The 12,040-nt window shown below is 47.7% G+C and overlaps 1 protein-coding gene across 1 annotated transcript in view; it reads right to left on the bottom strand.

Annotated features, from left to right (window-relative positions):
- The window catches only part of PNKD (PNKD metallo-beta-lactamase domain containing), a 77,132-nt gene that overhangs the window by 41,151 nt on the left and 23,941 nt on the right, over positions 1-12,040 (bottom strand). The gene's annotated exons all lie outside the window — the stretch shown is intronic.

Below are 12,040 nucleotides of genomic sequence, written 5' to 3'. Positions count from 1 at the left end.
ATCTCCAGGCGAGTGACACTGTTGCCACCCCTGGGTCTGAAGGGTTAGGAAGAGAGCCGTTATAAGACATAAAGACAGGCTGGGCGCGGTGGCTTATGCGTGTAATCCCAGCACTTTGGGAGGCCAAGGCAGGCGGATCACCCGAGGTCAGGAGTTCCAGACCAGCTTGGTCAACATGATGAAACCTCACTTGAGGGGTGTCTCCACACCTTCAGCTTGGTCCTTCTGCTGACAGGGGGTCATAGCACCCTTGCCCGCCGCCCCCACACCTTGTCCCCTATTCCCCTGCAGCTACTTTCATGCCACCTTCTGCCAATCTAAGTGGGATGCCTGGGTGCCATTCTTTTAGGGGACTGAGTCAACTTTCCTTCAGCGCACGTATCACAGTTTGTGACGATACCTTTGCTTATGAGATGAGTTGCTAATATCCGTCCTGCCTTCCCCACTTACTGTAAACTCCAAGAGAGCGGGGACTGTATTTCATTTGCTTCCATATCCCTACAGGTCTGGCGCAGAGTTGGCCCCTCATAAATGCTTGTTAAATAAACAATAGTACTAGGGTTGAGTCCCAGCTATTAATAAGGGGTTCCCCTTTCTTTTCTCCCTCCCGCTTTTTCTTTAAGACAGATGGTAGCTCAGGCTGTTGCCTAGCCTGGAGTGGCACAATCACAGCTCACTAACCCTGACCTCCTGGCCTCAAGCCAACCTCCCACCTCAGCCTTCCAAGTAGGTGGGACTACCGGCACGCACCACCATGCCCAGCTAATGTTTTTATTTTATTTTTAAGATATGGATCTCACTATGTTGTGCAGGCTAGTCTCGAACTCAAGGGCTCAAGAGATCTTTGATGCTGAGATTACAGGTGCGAGCCTTTGCACCGGCCAGAGCTCCCATTTTCTAGCCAAATAATGCTAATCAGAGTCTGACCCCTAGTGGTCATATCTGGGAAATGATTATGACTTGCTCCAACCCCTTCCTAGAAGTCAGTTTTTGACTTGTTGGAAGTAAATGGAACTCAGTAAAAAGTACTGAGTGCAGGCTCTGGGCTAGGCATCTGGCCAAGATGAATTATGACCTAGACCCTGACCCTCAGAGTTCCCCCTCAAGTTAATGGCCAGCGCTATAGATCTGTGCTGTTTCATATGGTAGTCGCTAGCTACTTGTGGCCATTGAGAACATAAAATGTGGTTAGTGTAACCGACTTTTTAACTTTATGTAATTTTAATTCATTTAAACTTGAATCTAAACATTGGCTGCTCTGTGGAGTAGCCATTCTTTATTCCCTTACTTTCTTAATAAACTTGCTTTCACTTTAAAAATAAACCTTGATGCTTATTTCAGTTATTGGAAAACACTCAAGTATGTACATTTTACAAAGACTTTTTAGACTTGATGTAAATACAGATCCTATATTTCTGATGAAAAATTAACATCCTAATTGAGATAGATATGCTGTAAGTGTCAAATACACGCCAGATGTTGAAGACTTAGTATTTAAAAATCCCATTAAAAATTCACCTATGGCTGGGCGTGGCTGCTCATGCCTGTAATCCCAACACTTTGGGAGGCTGAGGCGGGTGGATCACTTGAGATCAGGAGTTCAAGACCAGTCTGACCAACATGGCGAAACCCCATCTCTACTAAAAATACAAAACTAGCCAGGTGTAGTGGGGCATGCCTGTAATCCCAGCTACTTGGAAGGCTGAGGCAGGAGAATCGCTTGAAGCTGGGAGGCAGAGGTTGCAGTGAGCTGAGATCGCACCATTGCACTTAGCCCGGCAACAGAGAGACTCCGTCTCAAAAAAACAAAAAGAAAAGAAAAGAAATGTAGACTGTCAACCTACCAAAGCAGAATCTACATTTTAACATGATCCCCAAGCGATCTATCTGCACATTAATGTTTGAGAAGCAGTGTCTTTTAGACAACCAAGTGGTGATATAGGCAGTAATTCTCTGATTGCTTGCTCAGAGGCATAGGAGGCAAGGTGGAGGCTGAGCGTGAGGCGGCAGAGGCAGTGTGGGAGTTCTGAAGTAATCGGAGGAAGTGTGAAGTAATTGCCTAGGATGGGTGTGTTAGTATGAATGGAAAGTTAGTATTCATGAACCTAAAGTGAGATCAGTCAGGAACACTGCGGAGCTGAGTCAATGGTCACCTTTGGCTGTATGGGTGCAGAGCTGAGATGTTGCTGTTGAGAACCATAAGGCAGAGTTGAGGCTGCATGCAAAGAAATAATTATAATACTGAAATCCATGTAGGTCAAGGAGGAACGTGAGGATGTGAGGGATAAGAAAGAGGTGGTGGTCAGGCGCGGTGGCTCACTCCTGTATTCCCAGCACATTGGGAGGCTATGAGAGATCACCTGAGCCCCGGAGTTTGAGACCAGCCTGGTGACATAGGGAGACCCCATCTTTACAAAAATTATAAAAATTAGCTAGGTGCAGTGCTGTGAGCCTGTGGTCCCAGCTACTCAGGAGGCTAAGATGGGAGGGTGGCTTGAGCACAGGGGGATGAGGCTGTAGAGAGCCATGATTGCTTCACTGCACTCCAGCCTGGGTAAGAGCAAAACTCTGTCTCAAAAATAACTGAATAAATAAATAAATTGGCCAGGCACAGTGGCTAATACCTGTAATCCTAGCACTCTGGGAGGCCGAGGCAGGTGGATCACCTGAGGTCAGGAGTTTGAGACCAGCCTGGCCAACCTGGTGAAACTCATTTCTACTAAGAATACAAAAATTAGCTTGGTGGTGGGCACTTGTAATCCCAGCTACTTAGGCAGGAAAATGGCTTGAACCTGGGAGGTGGAGGTTATAGTAAACCGAGATCATACCACTGCACTGCCATTGCACTCTAAGTTGGGCAACAAGAGCGAAACTCGGTCTCAAAATAAATAAAATCAAGTAAATAAATACATTAAATAAAGAAGTAGGTGTTAAGATTAGTAGATTGATGATCCTGATATGGTCAGAGAATTGTCAAATCACGGTCACAGAGCTGGAAAGACAGGAGATGGTGGTCAGAGTGTGAGGTGCCTGAAATCCAGATGATGGAGGCGGTGCAGTTACTGGTAAGGAGAGGTTCTCAGGCAGCTAATATCTTGGGTTGGGAATAAGAGGAAATCACTGTTGGCTTTTCCTGGGGAGTAGAGCTGTTTAGAGAAAAGCAAGTGAACTATGAGAAGGAGCTTCCTAACCCTAACTGGGAGGCAGGAGAGTGGCAAGATGAAGTCCAAGATGGACGAGGAGGGGGCTCGAAAGCTGAGAATCTCCAGGTCAGTCCGGCTGTCGGAGGTGGCCAAGGTCCATGGCGAGGGGTCAGGGTGTGAGGGCACAGCTGGAGCCTGGCCCTGCTGAGCTCGCAGCTCGGGCAAGTCCATCCCTCCAGGCCCTGCTTAGTGTGAAAGGAGGTTGTGTTCATCGCTGGGAGAATGACGGGCTTCTATCTCACAAACAACAATAACAATGGACATTTTAATTCTGCCCCAAGCAGTTGACAACTGCTATTTTTCATTCTTACAACTACCCTATATTATTAGCTCCCTTTTTATATAGAAAAGGCACCAAAGCTCACAGAAGTTAAGTAACATGCCTAAGGTCACACAGCCACCAAAGACATATGAACTTGAATCCGAACCCCGGTCTGTCTAGCACCAAGGCTTGCTGGTGGGCCGGCGATTCACCTGGGAGCCTTTGTTTATACCTCCACTGAAGATTCTGATTCACAGGTCTGGAAAGTGGTATCCCCAAGGGAACATGCATGTTTTCACAAGCAGCTCAGGTGACTCGGAGGGTCAGGAGACACTGGAAAGCACTCTGCTGGCCCTGACCGCAGCATGGTGGATGCCAGGCTGGCTCCGTGGCCCGGCTTCCAGTTCTAGCAGTTTCAGACACCATCAACATCGCCACGTGCCTTTCTCACGCCTTTCACTTAGATATCCTCAGCTGAGGGCGGCTTCAGAAGCCACAGGAGGTAGACAATTGCAGTATTATTTCTTTTTTTTTCTTTTTCTTTCTTTCTTTTTTTTTTGAGACGGAGTCTTGTTCTGTCACCCACACTGGAGTGCAGTGGCATGATCTCGGCTCACTGTAACCTCCCACTTCCATCTCCCAGGTTCAAATGATTCTCCTGCCTCAGCCTCCTGAGTAGCTGGGACTACAGGTATGTGCCACCACGCCCAGCTAATTGTTTGTATTTTTAGTAGAGACAACGTTTCACTTTATGTTGGTCAGACTGGTTTCGAACTCCTGACCTTGGATGATCCATTGGCCTCAGCCTCCCACAATGCTGGGTCACAGGCATGAGACACTGCAACCTGCTGCAGTATGATTTCTAAGTCGAGAGATGGGCCCTCAGCCTCACAGTCCTTTAGTGCCAGAGCTGGAACAAAACCCTCACTCCTGGGACATCCAATTCTACCATTCTTTCCACTCCTTATTTCCTTAGGAAAGTGCTAAATAACGTTTATGAATAATAAGGCCAATTTTTAGGGGGAGGAGCCCCATGCCCCACCCCCACCTCCCCCATACATCTATCATTCAAGCCTGAGAGCCTTCCCTCACCCCACCTTAGAATATTAGCATTCAACTTAACAGATGCTGGGTCAGGGCTGTGCCCAGGCCTAGGGGTGAATGAGACATTGTTACTGCCCTTCAGTGGTGAGAAACAAGCACATGCACCTCAGGCTAGGTTCAATGCCTCCATTCAGTAAATGCGTCCTCTGAAAAAAAGGCAACTTTGCCGGGGCACAGCCTATAATCCCAGCACTTTGGGAGGCCAAGGCAGGTGGATCACCTGAGGCCAAGAGTTCGAGACCAGCCTGCCCAACATGGCGAAACCCTGTCTCTACTAAAAATATAAAAATTAGCTGGGCGCGGTGGCACATGCCTGTAATCCCAGCTACTTGAGAGGCTGAGGCAGGAGAATTGCTTGAACCCAGGAGGCAGAAGTTGCAGTGAGCCGAGATCGTGGCACTGCCCTCCAGCCTGGGTGACAGAGTGAGACTCTGTGTTAATAAATAAATAAATAAAACAGAAAAAAGGCAACTCATTTGGGAAAGTTAGTGATCAGTGCTTGGGTAGAGTGACACATTAAATGCAGGGTAATCAGGCAGCTATGAGAAGGGTTTGGAGGACCAATTAGTGGGGAGCCCTGGGGCTGGGCTGGAGGGTGGAGACAGAGAAAGTTCTCCAGATTCAATGCTCCAATTAAGTTTTCCCCACCCATATCCTTTAGGTTCCACCTGGGCCCACCCCTTCCAAGCTGCCACCACCCCCTCCCACCAATCACTAAGCTTTAGCTACACCAGTCCTAAAATAAACATCAGTCTAATCCCTTTTCCTCCCCCACCCCTCTTCCTGCAGCCATGGACTTGACTCCACTCTCCTCCAGATAGCGTTACCAGAAAAATACAAACGCCCAGCTAAGTGTGAATTTCAGATAAGCAACGAATACTTTTTTAGTGTTAAGTATTTCCAAATATTATATGGGGCAGTGGAATACGCTTATATGAAAAAAAAATTGGCCAGGTGCAGTGGTTCACGCCTGTAATCCAAGCACTTTGGAGGCCAAGGCGGGCGGATCACCTGAGGTCCGAAGTTCAAGACCAGCCTGACCAACAAGGTGAAACCGCGTCTTTAAAAGAAAAAAAAAAAAGCTGGGTGCGGTGGCTCACGCCTGTAATCCCAGCACTTTGGGAGGCCGAGGTGGGTGGATCACGAGGTCAAGTGATCAAGACTATCCTGGTCAACAGGGTGAAACCCCGTCTCTACTATAAATACAAAAAATTAGCTGGGCATGGTGGTGTGTGCCTGTAATACCAGCTACTCAGGAGGCTGAGGCAGGAGAATTGCCTGAACCCAGGAGGCGGAGGTTGTGGTGAGCCGAGATCGCGCCATTGCACTCCAGCTTGGGTAACAAGAGCAAAACTCCGTCGCAAAAAGAAAAAGAAAAGAAAAAAATTGTTTGGCCGGCACGGTGGCTCATGCCTGTAGTCCCAGCACTTTGGGAGGCCGAGGCAGGTGGATTGCTTGAGCTCATGAGTTCAAGACCAGCCTGGGCGACATGGCAAAACCCCATCTCTACAAAAAATACAAAAATTAGCTGGGCGTCGTGGCACTCACAGCTGTAGCCCCAGCTGTTCGGGAGGCCTGAGCCTGGGAGGGGGAGGGAGGGGAAGGTGGCGGCGAGCCAAGATCGCACTACTGCACTCCAGCCTAGGCAACAGAGCCAGACCTTGTCTCGAGAAAAAAAAAAGGTTTATTGTTTAACTGCAGTTCAAATTTAACTGGTTGCCTTGCATCTTTATTTGCTAAAGCTGGAACCCTACCCCAAGGGCACCACCAGAGCCTCCCTGACCATCCCAAACTCCCTCTAGGTGGCTGTTTTCTGGCTTCCCACTGCTCTCAGGGTAAAATCTCAATTCCTGGCCCCCTGCCTCCTTGCCCAGCCCTATTTCCTACCCCTTCTACCCCACTGCATCCCCCGCCTCCCATACTAGTTTGCTGGGACAACTGGCCCTAAGCCCCTCGCCCTCCGCCCTCTGCCTGGAGAACCCTCTCCCCTCCTCCCACTATGCTGGTTCCTAACACCCCTTAACACTCGAGTCAGATGTCAGCTCCTCTGAAGACCTTTCCCGAGCCCCCACCCCTTTCCCCACACTGGATTAGGAGCTTTCTCTGGGATCTGGAGGAACCAAGTGAATATTTCTTTACCTGCCAGCATTTGTCAAGCTGTCAACATGGTAATAACCTGTCCTTTTACTGGCTCTCTTAGATTGTGAGTTTCTTGAGAGCAGAGGCTGTGTCCTTTCAGCTGTCTTATTGCTAGAACTGGAAATTCCTGTCTCCTTGGCAGACAATAAGAGCTTACTTAATAATTTTGCAGATAAGGCCCAAGAAAAGAAACGTCGTTTATTGGATGCCTATTGCCCGCGAAGCACTGCTGCTCTGAGCCAGCTGCTTCAGGTGTTATTTTTGACCCCACGGTCAGAAAAAGGGCTTCGGAGGAAAAGCACGCAGCAAGGTGTGTTCCACTCCCCCAGTTGGGCAGATGTGAGTCACTGGTGATTGCTGGCTGGAAAGGGAATTTCCTTGGAGACCAACCATCCTGGTGGTTCTAGAAAGTGGAGGGTATTTTCTGGATAAGGGGCCTGCTATGTTCTGAATGCTGCTGTCCCTGCTCCATTCATTTGTTGAAACTTAACCCTCAATGTGATAGTATTAAAAGGTGGGGCCTTTGGGAGGTGATCAGGTCCTGAAGTGGAACGCTCTGGAATGGAATTCCTGCTCTTAGAAAAGAAGCTGATGAGGCCGGCTGCAGTGGCTGTCCCCTGCAATCCCAGCACTTTGGGAAGCGGAGGCTGATGGATCACGAGGTCAGGAGATCAAGACCATCCTGGCTAACCCGGTGAAACCTGTGGGTAACCCCCCATATAGGCACTGAGGAAGGAGAGCTAAGCAGAATCCTGGCACAATTAAGGCCTGAAGAATATCTCAGTTTATAGTGTTACTACTTAGTTATTTCCTTTTGCATAACCCTTTATATAATCATATATTAGTTTATGGAAGTTGGGCTTGAAGATTATCTGTTTATAGTGTTACTACTCACTTATTTGCCTTTATACAATCCTCTCTATATAATCACATATTAGTTCATAGTATGAGTGCCTCAAGAATATTTCCCTACATATATAAAAAATTATATCTTTGTTCATAATCGGAGGAATGCCTAGAGTATACACAGTACAGAGCATGAATTAAGAAATAAGCAGCTTATATCAGAGGAATGCCTAGAGCAGACACAGTGCAGAACATGATTTAAGGGAAAACAGTTATACTAGGACAAGAATCCATGGACCAGGCGGCAGCGTTCAGTATCGTAAAGATATCCGCTGTATGGCAGGCTTGGGGCAAGAGCCACTCCTCCTGATAAAGGAGTTGTAGGACCTTGCTCCAGTTCTTGTGGAAGGCTGCCCTCAGACTGGCAATTGCACCTTGGTGACTGTGAACTTTATCAGCTCTTGTTACTGTGCTGCTCGAAAAGCATCTTCCCATAGAACTCACTGGAAGCTGCCAGTAGGTGGCAGTAACCCTGACAGCTCTGTCACTGCTGTGTGACTTAAAGCATCCCCCCATAAATCTTCTTAGAAGTAGTTTACCCATAGACAGAGGTATTGCACACTGCACCCTGTTCACTGTGCACGGCCCACCTCCATGCCTCGGTGACCTAATGGGAATGAACCCCTTGCTGTGCACTGTCCATCTCCTAGCCCAGGTGACCTAATGGGGGTGGACCCCTTGTTTTATTGCTCACGATCCCATCACTATCCTTAAAGATGATTTCACTCACTGCCCTGCCTCCTAACCTATACACAATAAATACTTACGCTACTGGACATTCAGGGGCCTCGCCTGACTCTGCTCACAGGTGGTGTGGCCCCCCGAGCCCAGCTGTGTTTTCCTTGTACTTCTGTGTCCTGTCTCTTTATTTCTCGTATCCTGCGCCTCAGCACAGCATAAGGGACACCCCACGACCCTGTGGGGCCTTCAGCCCTACAGAAACCCCCGTCTCTACTAAAAATCCAAAAAAATTAGCTGGGTGTGGTGGCACATGCCAGTAGTTCCAGTTACTCAGGGAGCTGAGGCAGGAGAATTGCTTGAACCAGGAGGCGGAGGCTGTAGTGAGCCAAGATCTTGCCACTGCACTTCAGCCTAGGCGATAAGAAAGAGACTTTGTCTCACAAAAAAAAAAAAAAAAAAAGGAAGAAAAAAAGAAGTTGGTGGCCAGGTGCAGTGGCTCACACTTGTAATCCCAACACTTTGGAAGGTGGAGACAGAAAAATTGCTTGAGCCCAGGAGTTCAAGACCAGCCTGGGCAACATAGTGAGATCCTGCCTCTGCAAAATATACAAAAATTAGCCAGGTGTGGTGGTGCATGCCTGTAGTCCCAGCTACTCAGGAGGCTGAGGTGCAAGGATTAGTTGTCCCTGGAGGTCAAGGCTGCATTGAGCTGTGATTGTGCCATTGCATTCCAACCTGGGTGACAGTGAGACCTGGTCTCAAAAATAAATAAATAAAAATAAAGAAAAGAAAAGAAAAAGAAAAGGCTGGTGTGGGGGTGGTGTCTGTTTGTTCCTTCCTTGGCCATAAAAGGATGCAGCTAGACAATACCATCTATGAAGAGTGGAGGGAGCCTTTGTCAGACTCCTAACTGCAGGTGGCACCTTGATGTTGGATTTCCCACCCTCCAGAACTGTGAGCAATACATTTCTGCTGTTTCTTTTTCTTTTCTTTTGTTTTTTTTTTGAGACGGAGTTTCACTTTTGTTGCCTAGGCTGGAGTGCAATGGTGCTATCTCAACTCACTGCAACCTCTGCCTCCCTGGTTCAAGCGGTTCTCCTGCCTCAGCCTCCTGAGTAGGTGGAATTACAGGCATGTGCCACCACACCTGGCTAATTTTTGTATTTTTAGTAGAGACGGGGTTTCTCCATGTTGATCAGACTGGTCTCAAATTCCCAACCTCAGGTGATTTGCCCGCCTTGGCCTCCCAAAGTGCTGGGATTACAGGCATGAGCCACTATGCCTGACCACATTTCTGCTGTTTCTAAATTACCCACTCTAAGGAATGTTTGTGGTAGTAGCCCAGATGGACTAAGACAGAGCCCAAGTGTAGAGAGCATGAAAGGACGTCGGAGATCTGGCTGGATTCCACGGGGCCATGCATTTCACCTAGAGCTCTACTCCTTGAGTAAGGGGGAGACAGAAACTGAGCAGAACTCTACTTGCTCTGGTGAGATCACAGCTTGGGTGGAGACTTCCTAAAATGAGGTTCTTGGCCCACAGAATGTAAATTGAAGGGTGTATGGGGGAGCTAGCCCACCAGAATGGCCACCAGTCCTCTAAGTAATTCCTACTTAAACTATATCTACATAAATAAACATACGCAGTGTATGTATGGGGGACAGTTTTAAAAACATCTCTGTTAGGCCGGGCATGGTGGCTCACTCGTGTAATCCCAGCACTTTGGGAGACTGAGGCGGACGGATTACAAGGTCAGGGGTTTGAGACCAGCCTGACCAACATGGTGAAACTCTGTCTCTACTAAGAATACAAAAAAAATTAGCCAGGTATGGTGGTTCATGCCTGTAATCACAGCTACCCAGGAGGCTGAGGCAGGAGAATCGCTTGAATCCTGGAGGCAGAGGTTGCAGTGAGCTGAGATTGCGTCACTGCACTCCAGCCTTGGCGACAGAGCGAGACTCCTTCTCAGAAAAAAAAAATCTGTTTTGGGAGGCCAAGTGGGCCTCCCAAATTACAGGCGTGAGCCACTGTGCCCGACCACATTTCTCTGTTTCTAAACTACCCACTCTAAGGCATTTTTGTGGTAGTAGCCCTGACGGGGTAAGACAGAGCCCAAGTGTAGATTACTTTGAGGTCAGGTGTTTGAGACCAGCCTGGGTAACAATGTGGCGAAAACCCATCTCTACAAAACAAACAAAAACAAACAAAACAGAACAAATAAAATGAAATTAGCTGGGCGTAGTGGCACACACTTGTAATTCCAGCTACTCAGGAGGCTGAGGCTGAGAATCGCTTGATCCCAGGAGGAGGAGGAGGATGCAGTGAGGACATGGCACCACTGCATTCCAGCCTGGGCGACAGAGCGAGACCCTGTCTGAAAAAAAAAAAAAAAAAAAGACATTCAGTGGTGGTGTGGTGCTGGGCTGTAGCTATTAACACGAGATAAGCACTTGAAACAGAATTGGTCAACTACTGGCAGCCTGATGTCATGGAAAGAACTTGGACTTTGGAACCACAGAAACTCAGGCAAGCCTCAGTAATGTTTCTTTGTTTTGAAATTGAGACAAGGTCTCTCTATGTTGCCTAGGCTGGGTCTCCAACTCCTGGACTCAAGCCAACCTCCTGCCTTGGTCTCCAAAAGTGCTAGGATCACAGGTGCGAGTCACCATGCCCAGCCTCCAGTAATATTTCAAAACTTCTCTGAACCTGTTTCCTCACATGTAACTGTATTCTTTGCTATTGGATTCTTCACTCCGTTGAGGTTTAAGCCTGGGGGCAAAGGCCCCCAGCCCAGTGTAACCTGCTAACAGTAGTAATCTACATCTCAAGTCAGGACTTCAGAATTCTGACTCCAGGAAAACACCTACTCTCCTGGTTGAGTAATTTTTTGTTTTTTGTTTTTTTGAGACAGAATCTTGCTCTGTCACCCAGGCTGGAGTGCAGTGGTGCAATGTCCGCTCACTGCGACCTCCTCCTCCTGGGTTCAAGTGATTCTCCTGCCTCAGCCTTCTGAGTAGCTGGGATTATAGATGAATCGCCACACGCCCAGCTAATTTTTGTATTTTTGGTAGAGATGGGGGTTTCACCATGTTGGCCAGGCTGGTTTTGAACTCCTGACGTCAAGATCCACCTGCCTCAGCCTCCCAAAGTACTGGGATTACAGGCGTGAGCCACTGGGCCCAGCCCATTGAGTAATTTTAAGCAGAGATTCTAAGTTCCATCTCTAGATTTGCATGTTTGCAGTTTTAAAATCGAAAAGTGCGTTAATCTCGAAAGCACAGAATTATCAAGAATTTTAATTACTGATTTGTTTATAATGTAAAAATGGGAAACAAATGGCCTCCAGTAGGAAACTAATTTAATAAATCCGCATAGAATAGTTTACGGCATTAAGAGTATGCTTTTCAAGACTTTAGTGAGAAGAAAAATGTTCATGATGAAATATTAAGTAAAAAGGAGGGGAGTAAACAAAACGTCATACAATATGACCCCACTGCAGAAAAACAAAATACACAGAGAAATACAATGGCTAAGCGACCTCAAGCGAACGCTTCCTCCTGAGAAATAGGAGTGAAGAGAAGTTCTTTTCTTCCCTGCCTTTCTATGTCTTTTCTAGCGTCCCATCAATATCATGTATTGTATTTAAATCCGAAAACACTCCGTGTTATTGGTGAGACGTCGTCGGGGCCCAGAGAGACCCGCGCGCCTGGGACGGATCCCTGCGCCCCCTGGCGGCGCCCTGAGG

The sequence above is a fragment of the Callithrix jacchus genome, chromosome 6, assembly GCF_049354715.1.
Source record: "Callithrix jacchus isolate 240 chromosome 6, calJac240_pri, whole genome shotgun sequence".
In the NCBI taxonomy this organism is placed as follows: domain Eukaryota; kingdom Metazoa; phylum Chordata; class Mammalia; order Primates; family Cebidae; genus Callithrix; species Callithrix jacchus.
Note: the sequence above shows the minus strand (reverse complement) of the source record. Positions and strands in the feature narration are given on the sequence as shown.